The sequence below is a fragment of the Hippocampus bargibanti genome, linkage group LG06 (assembly GCF_051943395.1).
Source record: "Hippocampus bargibanti isolate YZ-2025 linkage group LG06, ASM5194339v1, whole genome shotgun sequence".
NCBI lineage: Eukaryota > Metazoa > Chordata > Actinopteri > Syngnathiformes > Syngnathidae > Hippocampus > Hippocampus bargibanti.
The window spans coordinates 9,247,201-9,267,392 of NC_142739.1; the positions used below are offsets into that span (position 1 = coordinate 9,247,201).

General features: G+C 42.6%; 1 long non-coding RNA gene across 3 annotated transcripts; it reads right to left on the minus strand.

Moving 5' to 3' along the window:
• Positions 1–1,061: 1,061 nt before the first annotated feature.
• On the minus strand, positions 1,062–19,049 carry LOC148896351 (uncharacterized). 3 transcript variants are annotated; one of them, XR_016115327.1, is made up of 5 exons: positions 19,035–19,049; positions 17,968–18,023; positions 12,844–13,085; positions 5,528–5,705; positions 1,062–2,573 (listed from the first exon to the last, which is right to left on the minus strand). It is a non-coding gene; the product is annotated as an uncharacterized LOC148896351 (long non-coding RNA). The 3 variants fall into 3 exon arrangements; XR_016115326.1 differs by having other exon boundaries at positions 17,968–18,026; XR_016115328.1 differs by lacking the exon at positions 17,968–18,023.
• Between the last annotated feature and the right edge of the window lie 1,143 nt (positions 19,050–20,192).

Genomic DNA, 20,192 nt, shown 5'->3' on the forward strand with positions numbered 1-20,192 from the left:
GTGTGTGTGTGTGTGTGTGTGTGTGTGTGTGTGTGTGTGTGTGTGTGTGTGTGTGTGTGTGTGTGTGTGTGTGTGTGTGTGTGTGTGTGTGTGTATACGCGCGCGTGTGCACATTGGCCATATGTGATGTCAGACAGTGAAAAACAAACGGCCATATGCACATGTTGCTGGACTCCACATGCGTGTAAGCTTAGCGTTGAATAGTTAGTAGTTTTCTTTTAAAAAAAAAAATAAAAATGAAATGAAACATTTTAAAATGTGTGGCTCATGTATGTATATATATATATATATATATATATATATATATATATACAATGTATGTGTATGTATATTATATATACAGTAAAGTCTCGTTATATCGATATCGGTTATATCGATAGTACTGCTTATTACGATACTATTTCTATGAACGCAAGGAGAAAATTTACATGCCGCAGGATCGGATATATCGATAGTCTGGTTATATCGATATTTTTTCCGACTCCCGAGAATATCGATATAACGAGACTTTACTGTATATATTTTTTTTTTCTTTTAATACACATCAATATGTTTAAAAGTCCATTAGACCTCCAATATTCCAAAAAGGAAATCAGACTACTGAATTGGAACGTGACATGAGTGAGATATCTTTCAGCCAATCAACAAAAAGGTATCCTGATAATCCGAATTTTCATACCATATTTGGAAATATGTTTTTGATTAGTCATTAGTCAGTTTTTCTAGCTGTGCTTTCATGTTTTAAACGTGTCATGTGAATGTTTGCATGTTTACGTTTACATTTCTGAAAAGACGAGGTTTAAACAAGTGGGAAAAAGCCTGTGATCGTGAAAATAATTGTAATATTTTTTTTACGTCTATTGTTTTAGTTGAGGAAAAAAAAAACGTTTTATTCCAATGACCCCAAGACAGTTGTAGGAAGAGCCTTTCAACAAATAATGGAAAAAGGAATTTCCTGACCTCATTAATGGCTGCTGAACAATGATCAATATGACAACGAAATGAATTCCAAGATTAAAAAAAGAACCCACACAAAATGCACCAAAAAAGTCACATTTGCATTGTTTTCATTGTAAACATTTAATATTATTGCAACAGTTTTCAAAAAAGGCACATTGGTGAACACGCACAGCCACACTATAACAACTTACATATTATAAAGTACATTTTATTTTTAAATCAAAGAAATGAAAAATATGCATCCATAATCATGATTGAAGGATCACAATATTATCCCCAATAGCGCCCCCTTGAATTGAGATGATTTGAAGTCACATTTTAAACGATTTGCATAGATTATCAATCCATATAATTCAGAGGTGCTGGGGGATTGCCACTTGCCAAAAATTAATAGAGCCAATTAGGCTGTGATAGTGCTTAAAATTGGTGTATGTGTGTGAGCGTGTGTGTATATGTGTGTGTGTGTCTGCATGTGCATCTCAAAAAAAGGAAATTAAGGCGTGTTTGTTGTGTAGGCTGAGAAAAAAAATTGCCGATGAAAAACTTTCATTTGCATAGAGTTTAAAGACGACAGCTCTCATTGGCCGGTGCGCCGGCTGCCACACGAGCTGTCCAATCACAGTGCAGTAGGATTTACCGCTGCCGTGGGTCTCACATTCACCAGTCAACACCACCGCTCATTATTGATTAGATTCATGCACTGTTATGGTTATTATTAGTGTCATTATTATTATTATCATCAAGAACAACTCCACAACAAACTTCTTGCCAAAAATTAATACAGCGCCAATTAGGCTGTGATAGTGCTTAAAATTAGTGTATGTGTGTGAGCGTGTGTGTATGTGTGTGTGTGTCTGCATCTCAAAAAAAGGAAATTAAGGCGTGTTTGTTGTGTGGGCTGAGAAAAAAATTTGGCTACGAAAAACTTTCATTTGCATAGAGTTTAAAGACGACAGCTCTCATTGGCCGGTGCGCCGGCTGCCACACGAGCTGTCCAATCACAGTGCAGTAGGATTTACCGCTGCCGTGGGTCTCACATTCACCAGTCAACACCACCGCTCATTATTGATTAGATTCATGCACTGTTATGGTTATTATTAGTGTCATTATTATTATTATCATCAAGAACAACTCCACAACAAACTTCTTGCCAAAAATTAATACAGCGCCAATTAGGCTGTGATAGTGCTTAAAATTAGTGTATGTGTGTGAGCGTGTGTGTATGTGTGTGTGTGTCTGCATCTCAAAAAAAGGAAATTAAGGCGTGTTTGTTGTGTGGGCTGAGAAAAAAATTTGGCTACGAAAAACTTTCATTTGCATAGAGTTTAAAGGCGACATCTCTCATTGGCCGGTGCGCCGGCTGCCACACGAGCTGTCCAATCACAGTGCAGTAGGATTCACCGCTGCCGTGGGTCTCACATTCACCAGTCAACACCACCGCTCATTATTGATTGGATTCATGCACTGTTATGGTTATTATTAGTGTCATTATTATTATTATTATTATCATTGTCATTATCATGAACAACTCCACAACAAACTTCTTGCTTCTTTCTGATTGGCCGAATGGGGTCCGCATAGCCAGAATACTCCCCACTCAGGCGTCCGTCAACCTGACAATACAAAGATGAAAAAGGTTAAAATGTGCAAACGGAAAAAAAGAACAGATTAAAAAGTTAAGACGTCTATGTTTCTTGCATTAGCCGCTAGCTCCTGTGAAAGCACTAAACATGAGGAACATATCCCCATTCAGCTTCTCAAATATGCTGTTATGCAACCAAAATGATGGACGCCAGTTTTCACTGGCGGACCGACAACAGGCAGTAACTTTGAAACACTGATAGCATTAGCACAGATGGAATTAGTTTTTCCCGCACTCCAGACTGCCATGAACCTGGAAAAACTACATAAGTGTCCTCAAAATTACGGTACGATATTACTACACTAGAAATGCAAAAACTAGCAACTAGCCTACTAGCTTGCTAAGGACCATCTACTAAGTTCAGCAAAATATTAAGAACAGCTCTTTGTGCAGTTATTAACCAAACACACGCACACACACACACGCAGTTAGCTTCTTCCACTCGCTACTTGTTATCTAGCTAGCTAATAAACTTAAGCAACATGACTGAACAAAAACAACTCTTTTCAGTCATCCAGCTACTTAGCCAAGTGGGTAGTGCCAAAAGCTAACGTATGGGTCACAATGGACACCAATTTCTGGTTGCAGAAATGTGCTACGTGCTAATTACGTTTACGTCCTTACATCAAGCCGCGCCTGTGCACTCATTGACCCGAGTTCATGTTGTTAAAACTCTGAGCGTTTTGGTCTGAGCCGTTGCTGAAGACTGTGTCACATGCTTGCGCTTAGCATTAGCGCCTCGTTGCGTACCAGTCGCCCTAACGACTGCCTTCATCCTGCTAACACTCTTTATTATATCCACTTTATTAGGCACACCTAGCAGGCATATAATAACTGGACTTGTGTTATTTTATCATAAGTAACAAACAAAGCAGGTAGTTTGTTTTATTTTGGTGAATCTAATTAGGCCATTCAGACTTCCGGTTTGCAGTCAACAAGCGGCTAATGCTTGAAGCTAAGTTTTCCCCTTCTTTCCATTTCTTTGGAAAGTCAAACGAATTAATAGATTGATAAATGACAGGTGCTCAGAGATGGTGGCATTGAGGGGGCAGGGCTGCAATGTGGCATCACAAAAATCAGTTTGTGTGTGTGTGGTTGTGTGTGTGTGTGTGAGAGAGAGAGAGAGAGAGAGAGAGAGAGAGAGAGAGAGGCACATCGCTAATTAACAATGTAAACTAGCATTTCAATACAAACTTCCAGGTTGGATTCAGTCCCATCTTATTTATGTCGTCACTCTCCGTGTGAATTGTTACCGTGTCTCATCATGGCTAACCCCCGCCCCTTACATCCAAGAACCCCTCCACCCTCCCTGTGACACCCCCACTCCCTCCACTGCCCTGAATAGGCAGCCCCGATTGAGCAAACAGTCAGACTGTCAGCTCAATAGGAGGTCTGGCCGTGAACTTCAAGTGCTTCCCAGGCCCCCCAGGCCCCTAGCCAGACTTTTGGGGGGCCCCTACGTGCCAGCGCTGACGAGGGAGGGTGGGGTGGGGGACCCCTGCCACAGTAGTTCCCAACGCAGCTGCAGTCTGGTGAGGAGGGACGGTGTGTGTGCCCCCTCTTTGCCAGTCATCCTCCAGACCCTCTTGTTACACACAAAGATCCAGACGCAAGCTGATGGCTGTGCAACCCCTCCCAAGCCCCCCCCCCCCCCCCCCCATGAAAAAAAACTCTCAACCTGCTCCCAGGCTCCTCATCATCTCATTAGCCCGCGCCGCCACTCCACTGTCTGCCATGGAGGCTTTGTTTTCAGCTCTGCATAATTTACACAATAAATTGACGATGGCCTAGAATCTTATCCCACCGCACCCCCCCAACCTCTCTCCTCAATATACCACCTGTTAAAAAGAGGCTGGCCTGGCATCAGCATCCGCACCGCTGAGCTAATCACGATACATCCGTCGACACCCTCCACTATCGTACTGCAGATTTTTAAGCAGTCTTTTTTTAAAATAACTATAAACCCCTGATGCTACTTTTTCCAAATAGAACAGACATGAGACATGAGATGTTTGTTTTCAGGAAATATTACAACACAATACATCCTAATTTAAATAGCCCTTTCACAACAGCTGCAAAAGCGCTTCACATAATAGTCGACACAAAGCAAAATAATAAACACACAGGTTCAAGAAAAAAAACAAGACTTTAGCTTCAGTTTTTGCTGCCTTGCACAAACTCTGACGGTAACGCGTGTCAAAAGTGAAAAAAAGAAAACATTTTCCACCTGTGTCAAAATGGTAGAAGCCGTTGTCGCAAAATGGCGTCGGTGGTGCGGCAAGGACATAATGGCGCATTGTTTCCACATCCGCTAATTAGCACAAACGGCATTTAAATGGGTTTAAAACATTACACTAAGCACAGGTACGGCGGAGGGGAAGCAATGCTGGACTTGCTGGTTTTAGGTGACACTACCCCCCGACTAAAGATAAATAAAACAACATCTAAAAATATACAATTAAAAATAATTTTTAGAACGACTGAATTAGAAAAAAATGATTGTTGTACATTTAAGTGTGTGTGTGTGTGTGTGTGTGTGTGTGTGTGTGTGTGTGTGTGTGTGTGTGACATTGTGTGTGTGTGTGTGTGTGTGTGTGTGTGTGTGTGTGTGTGTGTGTGTGTGTGTGTGTGTGTGTGTGTGTGTGTGTGTGTGTGTGTGTGTGTGTGTGTGTGCCCGCGTGCCTGTGGCAAATGTATCTCACCTCCTCTCGATGGCACTCAAAGAAAGAAAGATGGTACAGTTGGCGCACAGATGCCGGTTGAAAGGCTCGCGAGAGACAAGCATTGAAGTACCCCGTGATTTAAGACCAAAAATACAAAAAAAGGTCCCCCCACCCACCTCCACGACCACCCGTCGGGGCGGCAATTAAAAATAACAACAACAACGTGGTGATTAAAGATGGCGGACGGCGTGGGTTTTGATACCTGCGATAAGATGGTGGCGAGCTTGAGGAAGAGGGGCGGCATGGCCAGGATAGAGCGAAGGAGGACGGCAGGAAGGGGAGAAGGAGGTAGGAGAGGAAATGGGAGTTGAGGTGGACGATGAGGAGATTTTTCCATCTCCTTCTTCTTCTTTGTCATTTTCTACTTGGCCGACATTAGCCTGCACAGAAGAAGCAGAGATCAGAGGCCATTTTCCCATCAACACACACACACGCACACACACGCCTTTTCATGTGTGTTCTCATGGTAGTCTGCCCCTCGGCATGCAAATGACTTTCATTATGCAAATGTATGCAAATCACACCCAAGCATGTGAGACCCGGGGAGAGAGGAAAGGGCGGGAGCCACGTCGCCAACTGACTGACTGGACGAATGCATGAATGAATGAATGAATGAATGAATGAATGAATGAATGAAAGAGTAGAAAAAACAGGATGGGAAAAGAGAAGCAGAGTTCAGGTCACTGTGGCGAGAATTGGCGGAAGGTCGCAGGAGATGGCGGAATTAGCCGAATTTGCACTTATGTCCCAAAAGTGACGAAAAATAATGACACATCAGTCATTCTGTCAGTCCAGTGGGTTCAATTTGAAGCTAATGCTAAACTCAGGGTAAAATGTGATTTAGGTATCCACAAATGACATGTATATTTATGTCAAAGCTAAAATAACTTTCGCCATCTAGCGGTTGAGCCAAAAGCTAAGCTAACTACGCTGACTCAATAAATGTCAGTTTGTTGTTTTTTTTCTTTTAAATCATCAAACTAAGGTAACAGCTAACCAATAAATTCGACCAATGCCTCCACCAATGACTTGAGAAGCCTACTGTCCAACTAAAACCAGATGTAGGTTGCTATTTAGCCTATAATCTACCTAGCTAGGCTGAATCACATGTAAATAATCCTTCAGCAAATGAGAGCTAAAACAAGTTCCCATCATTTCATTACGATTAGATTAGATTAGATTAGATTAGATTAGACTTTATTCGTCTCACGGTTGAGACATTTACATAGTGTGTTTGCAAATTCACCACATGACGCGAACATGATGCTAGGTAAATTTGGGAATTAACGGTGATGCACTAATACCATTCTGGGCGCACGTGTTCAGAGAGACAGAACACTCTCACCTTCCATTAAATATCTATTCATATGCCTTATAGTAGTTGTTGGTCACAATAAAATAACATTGCGGTGGACAGGCATGCAATTTAGTTTACAAAATGCTCAAACGGCTTTCCGTAAGGTTGCTAAAGTAGCATAATTTATTAGCAGAAGGCTTCTAATAATTTTCAATGATAGGCTTTAGCTACCATGCTAACGTACACTACGGGTCCACGCGCAACAAAGAAAAATGATTAACGAGCCAAGGGGGCGCTCTCGTCTGCCTCTTTTGTCCGTCACGTCACCCGGGGGAAGATTTGGTGGCAAGACGGAGGGAGGGAAAAAAAAGGGGGTGCCTAGGGAGTGTGAGAGAGTTGGGGCGCAAAGCACGGTGGGCGACCGGCACAGGGACAGGAGGGGGAGGAGTGGTTTCGCCGTGAATGGGCGGCAAACCTCTCCTAATTGGCACTTGACATTTTTTTCTGGAGTGGATCCCGCTTTCCAAACGCTTTGCCATCGTCCTTGTGCAGAAAAGTGCCTTATGCAAATATGCCTCTATAGTGTCGAGCATTACAATGGTAGGGAGAGGCGCATGCTTTGTGAATGTGAACGTGTGAATGTTGGTAACATTTTTTTTCTGGAATTTTTACAGTAATTTCTTCATAAGGCTTGTTTTGTTTTGAGGCTATGTTGTTGACTTTTTCTTGAGATCTCGTTCTGCGTGGAAGATATAAACACAGAATGAGTCATTGACGTCACTGTTCTGTTCTATGTGAATTCCGTACATTCAGTTTATGAAAAAAAAATCTTCAAAAACAGTGAACAAATCATCATAAAAGAAAGAACATTTTCTTGCTCACCCAAGCACAATCAAAGCTATCTTATCAATGAGTGGACACAAAACCATGGATGCAGACTTCGTAGAGCATGGATGTGACCATTGGTGACTCCTTGATAAATATGCACCAGATCTTAACTAGATGATGTGTGGACGCTTGAAAATTTTTCCTTGCCTTACTAAATTTTTAAGTTGTGACCCCCAAGTGAATATAATCGTACTTTTAGTGTCAACCTAGCCCCTTTCACACACTTGCAGAAATAAAAATACGTCCTTCATATCCCCCATGCCTTTCACGCACTTCTCACACTGTAAAATGCCAAAGTGTATTGTAGTGGCTAAAAAAATTGATCTGACCTTCAAAATATAAATTAGTCACATTTCTGTCAACAATGTGAGTCTGCACAACAAAGCAGGCAATGTGTTAGCTTCAAATCAATGTGTTGCGTTATTTTCACTCATGTCTTTAACCCTTTCAGGACGGCGGTTACGACTGACCTACCTAACTATTTTATTTTATGACATAGGGCATAAAATAATTATCTGATAGCAACAATTGCTTTCAATGCACGCTTCCTGTGCAGCAAAAAAATTGGTCCACCATGATGTTGGGGAGAGGGGGGCACTCTGGCTCAAAACCAATACAGTTAACATATTTGGAGCCACACGGTTAAGGAAAGCGCACCTTTTACTAATCTCTTTGTGTGAGGGCTTGCGCAGTGGTCATACATTGAAGCCCGTGTGACAAGGAGGGGTGCTGTGCCTTTGGACAACACTGAAGCCATTTTCTAAACACTGTTGGTGTCTGCAGAAGAGGAGAAAAGGGGGGATGTGTTTCAGGAGGGGTGGGGGTATGAATCAGAGGGGCTTATTGAAAAAACTGTCTGGCTGCTCGGACCCGGCAGGATTGAAAAGGAGGCAAAAGGCCGCTTTGTCCCGTGGTGACAAGTGGACTTGCTCTATTGACTGTAAAGTCTACTGCAGTGGGAGGGGTGTGTGGAAGGGGAGACGTAAGAGTTTGGTGGGGGGTGTGAGGGTAGTCAATAGTTGTTTTTCTACTTGACACTTGGAGAATAAATGCAGATTATAAGTAAGATCAACTATAAGGCTAGGCTCAGCCACCTCGATTCCCCCGTCCATCTTTTTACCTTTATTGCTACAAATGCAAAACATTTTCTGGCTTCTGCAGTGGTATCAGAGTTCTTTATGTGATCAGAGATGCCGGATTGGATCAGTGACATCAACACCCACTTCCACTTTGATCCCTTTCATAAATTCGGAATCGGAAAAAGCCTCAAAAGCCAGCTTATACACAGGCAGTGTGAAAGGAGCAATCCGCCACGAGCTTTTGTTTTCAACAACCTTTTACACATAACCTATTTTGAAAAATTAACCCCTCTGATGACCGAAGTTTTCTTAGTTTTTGCTAGGTTGCTGACAAAACTTTTTCACGCTTCGCTGACCATGATTGTGACAACTTCAGATGTTGCATTTGGAGACCTGTATTATTCTGTGTGAAAAGTACCGCCATTTAATCTCCTGGACTTAATTGCGGGTTGGTTCTGTAGCCCATTTTCCGCTGACCATCAAACCTTGGACTCAACCTGTTAATTTGTCAGCTTCCAAGATAGAATCGGAAGCGCATCAACAGCTGTGTGAAAGGGGGTAGCAGAAACGTAGTCTGGGTGTGCATTCGCTTCTGCTTCTACCGCTCCTTTCTGGTGGCCCTGACATTAAAAAAATCTGGCAATGGGAAAGTACATATAGTTGCTGCTTTAGCACCGCATCGCTTTTTGGATGTGCCAATTTTGCCGCAGCTCTGTGTGAAAGCCACTCTCAGGAGCACTTCAAATTTTTTGGGGGGGCATTCCAAACATTCCCAAAATGTGATTTCAGAGGGATGAATCGCTGCTGCTTGTTGGGACAGCACGGGCCATCGGAATTGCGGGGTGAGCAGTGATCTCGGACCCTTTGCTGCCCACCACCAGGGGGCCGCCCTCCATCTTTCAGGGACAGAAAAGAAATCACACCTTCAATCAGTCATTACAGGCATCCGCCTAGCCGATCTGATTGACCAATTACCACAGAAGCGAAAAACTCAGTTTGTTCACCAGGGGTACTGTCTGCTTGATTACCCCATTGGACCCCCACCATCACCACCAAAACGGTAGCCCCTTAATACCTCACCACCCCAACCTTTGGTCATTCAATGAGATCCCATCAGGCATTTCCTTGGTGCAAGACAGTCGTTTCATGGGTCAAATCAAATCTTCTGGATTCCTACAGAGGCAAGTAAGAGGCTCTATCTAAGTTTGGGTGAAAAGGCGAAATTTTACACCCCTCTGCTTCATTTATTTCACACAGCGCCGATGTGCCTCTCATCCTACCCTGCGAGCTACAAAATGTGCTGGGTTGTCTTTAACGCTCGATTACATTTCAGTGCCTCGATTAAATTTCCCTATGTTTCATGGAGGAATACAAATTATTTCTCAACTTTTCAACGAGTTTAACACCTGAAACTCATTTTCTTGATCCTGTTGAGACGTACATTGACTGTGTGAAAGGGAAAGAGCAAAAAGTAAGTTCAGGTGTGTGTATTTTAACACACCACTCCAATCCAGTCGAATTGAAAGGCAAGCACTTTTCACACAGACAAGTGGGCTGTGTGAAAGGGGTTTCTAGATTAACTTGATAGCCAATTTCACCCTGCTTTGTTGTTGTTTGGCGTGAAAAAGAGAGACAAATGCGGCATGGTGACAGTGTGAGAGCAGAAAAACAGAAAGCGGCGACTTTTAAGTTTTTAACACCTGACATTGAATTGTCTCACCCCTGTTATCTGACCGTGAAAGCCGGTCACATCTTAGAAGGCATTTTTTTCAGTGGTGAAAAAAAAACAGGTTTTTACAACAGCCTCTGCTAGCGATGGTTAGCCCCTTTCACACTAACCAACATTTCGTATGTTGTTATGAGCTAACTGTCATGCGAAATGACGCAACAGCCTTGCAATATTCAAATCGAACATATTTTCACGCAGATCAAGTGCAATGGTAGAAAAGGGAAGGGACGAGGGAAATAATAAAAATGAGACTTGGATGCCGGCAGGGTGTAAGATGACCTCTAGCAACGTCGTTAGCCATTAGCAACTTGTTAAGCGACTTGCCAAAATCCAAATGCAATGCGATTGAGGGGATGACTCAGTACTGGGTGTTTTTTTTTTTCGCTACCCATGTGACACCACGGACTAAGCTCCAGCATGCCTCCTCGGGCACAAGGATCATGGGGGGCGGCTTATTAGATTACAAGTGATCCCCTTTCTCAATGCTTAACTCAGAAATTACATGTATGAATCGTCTATTGCTGTATTTGTGGGAGCAGGGGGCGGGGGGCAGACACAAGATCCCAAAGCTCACTTAGTTGCACCTGTAAGAAAAGAAACAAAACGAAATAAAATCTTGAGATCCCTAAGAAAAATAGACGTACTATATATTTTCAGGCTCTATATGCCTCCCCCCAAACAACAACAAACCCCAGTTGTACCCCTGGAAAGGGTTCCCAACACCAATTTACAATCAACACAAAATTAGGTGGACAGCTCTAAAAGAATGCACAAAAAAGTTTCAATTCCCCCGATCATTGGGTATAAATTCATGTACTTGAGGATTCTCAACACAGCACCCCCAAACTCACTTTGCAACAACCCCCGCAAGCTAGTGGGGAAAAATTAGCTCTCTGGTGAAGCCGATTGACATAAAATTGGCCGTCCATCATAATAAGATGCACCAAAAGACAAAATATTTTAGGGGTGAAAATATGGTCACTTTGGGGATTCCAAACATGACCCTAATACACATATAAACAAACAAAAACTTAAAGGACAACCGACACCATTTTTTTGTTTCCAAACTGACATCAGAAAAACTTTACAGTAAAATACCCAAAACACGCAGGCTGATATTTTTGGTCAAATGCAAAACACCAATAAAAATGAGTTAAAGTGTCCCAAAACTTCTTCAAAATGACCTCGGAGATGTCAAGTTTCAGAAGGTCACGCCCGCTTGTTCGTGACGTCACGCCAGGACGTTGCTCGAGAATCAAAACGACCTCAGATTCAGAGAAGATGCTTTCTTGTTACTCATCCGGTTATGAATATCATTCAGATAGTTCTGAAGATGAAAGCATACATGTTTGCAATCGATTAAAGAAGTCCTCCCGTATCAATTCGAACAGTCAGGACTCCAATGTAGCGTCCCAGAAAATGCACAAGATGGCGCCCAAGCTCCGTTGGAAATGGGCTGATTTGTTGGTGGGAATTTGTGTCAACTAGTATCACATAGTAGTCTTGGTGCAACGCACAACGATTCACCATTGTGTTATTTATGTGTTTTCCTTCCAATTTCGCAATCAACACGAAATTTTCAGACCAAACAAAGTACCCAAAATGCATTGTGTGACGCTTTCTCGGTCAGGGGGTTCCAGACGTGACGTGACGACACGTCAGGCATCATCATCAACTCGAAAACAAGACTTCCTGAATATTCAGCGCGAGTTTTAAAACTTAAAATATAGCTATATGCTGTGGAATATTTGTAAAATATGCTCAGTAGAAGTCATTTGAAATGATTTTACAAATTATGGACACAACTTAGGTAGTCGAGTGGTTAGCACATCGGCTTCACAGTGCAGAGGTCGCCGGTTCGCGTCCCGGTCCGGCCTCCCTGTGTGGAGTTTGCATGTTCTCCTCGGGCCCGCGTGGGTTTTCTCCGGGTCCTCCGGTTTCCTCCCACACTCCAAAAACATGCATGGCAGGCAGATTGACCACTCCAAATTGTCCCTAGGTGTGAGTGTGAGAGTGACTGTTGTATATCTTTGTGTGCCCTGCGATTGGCTGGCAATCAATTCAGGGTGTCCCCCGCCTCGTGCCCAAAGACAGCTGAGATAGGCTCCAGCAACCCCCGCGACCCTAATGAGGAATAAGCGGTACGGAATATGAGATGAGATGAGATGGACACAACTTGTCCAGAGGCATCGGTTGTCCTTTAAGCTACTGCAAAATAATAATAATTAAAAAAAAATCAAGTGAAGCATTGACTAAAAAACTGATAAAATATACATATGAATAACTCGCGTGTTCAAATTTGAAAATCAAAGATCTAAAAAAAATAATAATGTAAAATCCAAAACTATTACAACCCTCCCTCTTGGATAAAAGTTGTCTTGTACTGCCAAGTAAATACAAGAGAGCCTTGTACTTGTAAATGTTTTTAGAAGGCTTTATTCGCCGTAACTTGTGTTCAATGCAGTGCATTTTTGTCATTTGTGGACCATCAATTTGCAGGTTAAAACCAAAACCCGGTACTATACCTGTCGCTGCTCTCCCCAGAGTCCTTTGAACGTTCTTTTTCTTTTGGTTCTTGCGTAGCGAAGTCTTCTCGTGGGTCTTGGTGCCTTTCCAGGTGTGTAATGGGATTCTTGTTACTTTCGGTTATCTAGCTTTATGAAGAATGTACATCACTCATACAGCTAGATAACCAAAGATAACAATCAACCCCGAAGGCTCCACCCACCCTCCGCCGCCGACTAGCCTGGACTGAGCGGTCACCGTCCTATGAGCAAAAACAGGTTCTTTCAGCCCACGTTTGCGACCAATCAAATGTTCAAATTCTCAACATTTTTCATGCTTCGATAACATTCGTTTTGCTAAATTTGTGATGTCAGTAGGAGTTTTGGCCAATCAGATAGCTCAAAAAGATTTGACTGGTTTCAAAATTGAAAACCCATTTCATGCAGACTATTTCAAGCCGTCATTTCCCCACCTTTTCCAACGTCTGCCTCAGCAAAATAGAATGGCATATTTCATTTCAAGTTTTGAAAGAAGTATTTTTTGGCCCTTTCAGTCCACATGTCAATGCCGTATTCCCCTTTATTGCCGTTCAGTATGAAAGGTAACCTCGGTGGTAGTCACAAAGGACTAACAAGGATATTCAGAATAAGAATAAGACAGCCTTTAATATTCACATGGAAAATTTCCTCCTCCTCATGTTTATATCGTTCTTGCAACAGCTGCACTTGCAACAACGCGCTTTGCAGATCATTTCACATAAAAGAATACGAGAGAAAGAACATAACATAAGCCGACAATACAAGTTCAATAACTATTTCAACGTAAGCCATGTTTGTGGAGTTGGTAAATGGAAGAGGAGAGAAACAAGGTCTCCTTTTACCAAAGGTTTAAGAGGTCCTGATCACAGTATTTAGGCGTCACACACGTAAAGCCCCTTTCACACTGCTGATAAAAGACATCCTTTTTAGGGGTGAGGGGGAAAACTCAAATTAACCAATTTTTAAATATAATGTGAAGCACCATCACCAAGTCCACCTATTCTGCGTGAAAGGCACACCATTGTACCTTCACATTTGGATGGTGATGCCGTACCACACTCAAATCAGCGTTCCTCAACTACAATTTATTCGTTCCAACCTATGTCCAAAAACCAACAGAAATTTAAATTGACGCAATTTGTCATGTTTTTTTTTTAATGCGTAGTGCAGCCTAACACTCTCTCTGTTGTAGTTTATAATTACTCTCTGAGAACAATTCAAACCATCCCATGACAATATCCGAAAAGTACAGAAGCGGAATAACTCAATTCACCCCTTTCACGCTGACAGTTATTATTTTTGTTAGGGTAGAATTCAAATAGCAAATTTCCCAACATCAAAGGTAGTATGTGAAAGTTCACCTAAAACTCTAAAACTCACTAAAGTTTCTTACTTTGCTGTGTCTCTTGTGAAACAAAAAGACTAATGCTCCGGACATAAACCTTTTTTTTCCCGTAAACTGTGTGAATGCGGCTTTAAGCAAAGTAATGGTGGGTAGAGTGATAGCCGGTTCAAACCAGGCCGCCGCCTGGTGCCCGCCCTCCCCCTGTGGCGCGCCCACGTCAGTCAACGGGCGAGCCTTGTGGGTGGGTAACACCTTCTAACGCCATCCCCCGCCTGGACCAAAATTTCTTTTTGAAAATAAACTAGGATGCTAGCTGTTGGAGTACAAAAGAAAGGCGCTTGTCTTCATTTCCATTATCTGATGCCAACGCTCAGGTTGGTGCCAAAAGCCACAGGGGGACGGGCGGCATGGTAGAGGCAGCACGAAGGGAAAAAAACATCCAACAACACACATATTACCCTTTCACACACACACACACACACACACACACACACACACACACACACACACACACACACACACACACACACACACACACACACACACACAAGCAGATGTCGACAATGTAACAAACGCAGTGGGGTACATGGCACAGGGGTGCGTCTAATTAAAGCGGCTGTGTGTTGCCCATAAACACCCCCTCCCCGAAAGGGAAGAGATGAATGTATATATTTGCAGGCAATGCCATATTCTCCAGTCAGAAATGGACACCATGCCTTTAGCACAGACGCTGCTATGCGTTAGCACATATGCTGATTTGTGTTAGCGCTACATGCTAACACGGGAAGATGAAAACAAAATAAAATCAACGGGAGGGCACAACACACACGCACACGTATCAAACGCAGTATATGTATGAGAATACTTCTGAGTACATCTCATTTTGTCATATTTTTACAATACATTATATTTTGTATGATTTTTTTTCGTTGCTGATGTATGTCAGATTGTGACTTTACATTGAATCGTTTTTACGTTTTTTGGGGTCACGTCACACTCAGATCTTATTTTTGGGTTGCAAAGGAGATGATGACAGTAAAACGATTAAAAAAATCATCATAATGCATAGAGTTATTTACAGTTTTCACGATTTGTCATTCGCTTTTGTCAACATGCTCCCCGTTAGCCTTTGTATCATATTCAAGGCTTTAATATGTTACAATATTCAAAACGCACGTTTATTTACTGGGTGCTGTGTATGAGCAAAAACAGGTTCTTTCAGCCCACGTTTGCGACCAATCAAATGTTCAAATTCTCAACATTTTTCATGCTTCGATAACATTCGTTTTGCTAAATTTGTGATGTCAGTAGGAGTTTTGGCCAATCAGATAGCTCAAAAAGATTTGACTGGTATCAAAATTGAAAACCCATTTCATGCAGACTATTTCATGCCGTCATTTCCCCACCTTTTCCAACGTCTGCCTCAGCAAAATAGAATGGCATATTTCATTTCAAGTTTTGAAAGAAGTATTTTTTGGCCCTTTCAGTCCACATGTCAATGCCGTATTCCCCTTTATTGCCGTTCAGTATGAAAGGTAACCTCGGTGGTAGTCACAAAGGACTAACAAGGATATTCAGAATAAGAATAAGACAGCCTTTAATATTCACATGGAAAATTTCCTCCTCCTCATGTTTATATCGTTCTTGCAACAGCTGCACCTGCAACAACGCGCTTTGCAGATCATTTCACATAAAAGAATACGAGAGAAAGAACATAAGGCGACAATACAAGTTCAATAACTATTTCAACGTAAGCCATGTTTGTGGAGTTGGTAAATGGAAGAGGAGAGAAACAAGGTCTCCTTTTACCAAAGGTTTAAAGAGGTCCTGATCACAGTATTTAGGCGTCACACACGTAAAGCCCCTTTCACACTGCTGATAAAAGACATCCTTTTTAGGGGTGAGGGGGAAAACTCAAATTAACCAATTTTTAAATATAATGTGAAGCACCATCACCAAGTCCACCTATTCTGCGTGAAAGGCACACCATTGTACCTTCACATTTGGATGGTGATGCCGTACCACACTCAAATCAGCGTTCCTCAACTACAATTTATTCGTTCCAACCTATGTCCAAAAACCAACAGAAATTTAAATTGACGCAATTTGTCATGTTTTTTTTAATGCGTAGTGCAGCCTAACACTCTCTCTGTTGTAGTTTATAATTACTCTCTGAGAACAATTCAAACCATCCCATGACAATATCCGAAAAGTACAGAAGCGGAATAACTCAATTCACCCCTTTCACGCTGACAGTTATTATTTTTGTTAGGGTAGAATTCAAATAGCAAATTTCCCAACATCAAAGGTAGTATGTGAAAGTTCACTAAAACTAAAACTCACTAAAGTTTCTTACTTTGCTGTGTCTCTTGTGAAACAAAAAGACTAATGCTCCGGACATAAACCTTTTTTTTCCCGTAAACTGTGTGAATGCGGCTTTAAGCAAAGTAATGGTGGGTAGAGTGATAGCCGGTTCAAACCAGGCCGCCGCCTGGTGCCCGCCCTCCCCCTGTGGCGCGCCCACGTCAGTCAACGGGCGAGCCTTGTGGGTGGGTAACACCTTCTAACGCCATCCCCCGCCTGGACCAAAATTTCTTTTTGAAAATAAACTAGGATGCTAGCTGTTGGAGTACAAAAGAAAGGCGCTTGTCTTCATTTCCATTATCTGATGCCAACGCTCAGGTTGGTGCCAAAAGCCACAGGGGGACGGGCGGCATGGTAGAGGCAGCACGAAGGGAAAAAAACATCCAACAACACACATATTACCCTTTCACACACACACACACACACACACATCACACACACACACACACACACACACACACACACACACACACAAAGCAGATGTCGACAATGTAACAAACGCAGTGGGGTACATGGCACAGGGGTGCGTCTAATTAAAGCGGCTGTGTGTTGCCCATAAACACCCCCTCCCCGAAAGGGAAGAGATGAATGTATATATTTGCAGGCAATGCCATATTCTCCAGTCAGAAATGGACACCATGCCTTTAGCACAGACGCTGCTATGCGTTAGCACATATGCTGATTTGTGTTAGCGCTACATGCTAACACGGGAAGATGAAAACAAAATAAAATCAACGGGAGGGCACAACACACACGCACACGTATCAAACGCAGTATATGTATGAGAATACTTCTGAGTACATCTCATTTTGTCATATTTTTACAATACATTATATTTTGTATGATTTTTTTTCGTTGCTGATGTATGTCAGATTGTGACTTTACATTGAATCGTTTTTACGTTTTTTGGGGTCACGTCACACTCAGATCTTATTTTTGGGTTGCAAAGGAGATGATGACAGTAAAACGATTAAAAAAATCATCATAATGCATAGAGTTATTTACAGTTTTCACGATTTGTCATTCGCTTTTGTCAACATGCTCCCCGTTAGCCTTTGTATCATATTCAAGGCTTTAATATGTTACAATATTCAAAACGCACGTTTATTTACTGGGTGCTGTGGTGCCCCCTCCCTGCATTTAAACACAACGCGCACTCTTTATTTTAAATGACGTGCTTTTATAAAATTAGGCTACATTATCGTCTCATTGTAATTTCTCTACTGTGTTAAACGCAGTTGAACCCCGTGAACGTGTTTGAACAGAATTATATTGCAGTCGTGAATTTTTATTATCAGTGTTTAAAAATGTCTGAAAAAATAAAAATACACATTTTAGAAATACAAAATATCGACGACGAGTGCGCACGTTGCGTGGGTGTGTGTGTTGTCAATTACCTATACGGCGCGTGCGCGTATCGTCAGGCCTTTGAGTGTGCGCGCGCGTGGGTGCACTTCTGCAAAGAAAAAAAAAAGGAAATACAATTTTTTTTATTGCGCAAATGGAACACATTCGCTTTTGGAAATCTCCAAAATGCAAGTGCTCAATTAGTGATCGCAGAGTACACCCCGTAGAATACAAAATGAAACGGGGGTCAGTTGCCACAGAGGCGTCACGCACATTTTTTTTGCTCACGTTTGTTAACGTGAGGTCAAACTAAAAACACGTTTCTGCTTTTACGAGCCATCACAAAAGGTAACACGATAAACGCGTCGAATTGTGTGATACGTTCATTTAGTTACGATTGGTTTGTGTGTGTGTTTGTGTCTGCGTGTGAGTGTCCACGCAAATCTCACCGTCTCATCATGTGGAATCTTGCGTAATCCGTGTTTTCTTGCCCAAATGTTGAGATCCGAACACGCGCGCTGCTGTGTGCACGTGTGTGTGCGCGCGCGAACATGCATATCTTAAAACGTGTACATGCTAGACACACGCCATGTTTTCCTTCCATGTTAAGCCCCTGGCTGCACTTTTTTTGTCTTGTTATTAATGCGCGTGCAATGCGGCTTTTGCTGGCATCATCCTCCTCATCTCGATGTGGCTCACGTGGCCGCGCACGGCGTCAACGTGCAGGACCCCCCTCCAAAAAAAGAATATTTTTTGTGTAATCTTCGTTATTTTGTGTCAGTTGGGGCCTGCGCTTGCGTGCGCGTGCACTGCCAGAAATAAGGACAAACGGGGAAGTTAGAAATCACGTCCAATCACGCGCACGTTCACGTTGTTTACCGCCATGTGTGCACGTAGCACCTACACGTGATCGAGGGCTGGCTCTTAAACGCGCATAAATAATATGATTGAACAAAATTCCGAATTCGCCTTGTTTATTTAATTTTGCATTCTCTCGTGAATGTGGATGCCGCGTAATCAATACGACGTACAAGCGAGCGCTTTTCCCTCTTAATTCAATCACATAAAAAGGTGATTATGAGTAATAAAAATGGCAGAAGCGATGTTTGATACTCACGGTTTGTCTGTGACCGGAACCGGAACCATCCGACCGTGTGATGAGGCTCCCGGCCGTGCGTGCACACTGATGGCGAGTGAGCGGCGACTGAGCCGGCGGAGGCTGACGCGCGCGCTCTTGACGGCCGAGCCAGGCCGTGACGTTCGTGCGTGCGTGTGCGTGCGTGTTGAGTCCATCCACTCAGACGCTCGCCACTGTCTCGTCCTCCAATGGCAGCGGCAGACATGTTATTTCCCGCCAAACTGGCTCTGCCTCCCCCATAAAAAATGCCCCCCCTCCATCTTCCATCGCCTTCTCATCACCCCCTGCCCACCCAACCCCGCTAGCGGCTTGCTCGTACTCTTCATCATCGTGTCACACGCACTGAGAACCTGGACATGGCTGTTCCAATAACGCACACGCATATACATACATACATTACGAAAGGACACACCCATCATCTGATGTCACGTAGGTCACTTCCGGGTAGCTCCCGCCAGCCCCTCCCCATTCACCTGAAACAGTGAGTGGATGTCAGAAGACAACTAAAATCTCCATGTCAACCTTGGCTAATAGTTGCCCTTATCAATGATTACAATTCTCATATAAAAATTGTAATACACAGTACAGTGGGGACTTGGCTTATGAACTGAATTGGTTGACGTACAGAGTGTGTCAGGCGAAAAGTGTGTATCCCAAAAATTAATTTCCCATAAGAAACCATTAAAATGGGAACAATCCGTTCCCAGGTCTCCATAAAATATAATTTTCTACTAAATAAACCTTAAAACTACACACAACATCTGTGCTATTTTATTGTAATGAAAGACATACAATGCACTGTATAATAAAGTCACTTTATTTACATTTGTGATGGTCGTTGATGGCTCTTAATTGACACCTGTAGCTTTCTGGCTTGTAAGGTCTTACGAAACTGAGGCATCACATTATCATTCATCATGTTGATGATTCTCATAGCCACAGTCTTTTCTGGATGGAACTGTTCAATAAAAGCATCATTCCACTGAGCCAACATTGCGTTGATGCGCTCACTTGATGCTGCAGCCATCTCCTCCTCCTCGCCCTCAGATGACAACTCCTGAATGGCTTGCTTTTGCTTGTCCTCTTGAAGGCAAATCAAATCGTCTGTGTTGAGGACCTCATTATGGTCAGCAACAA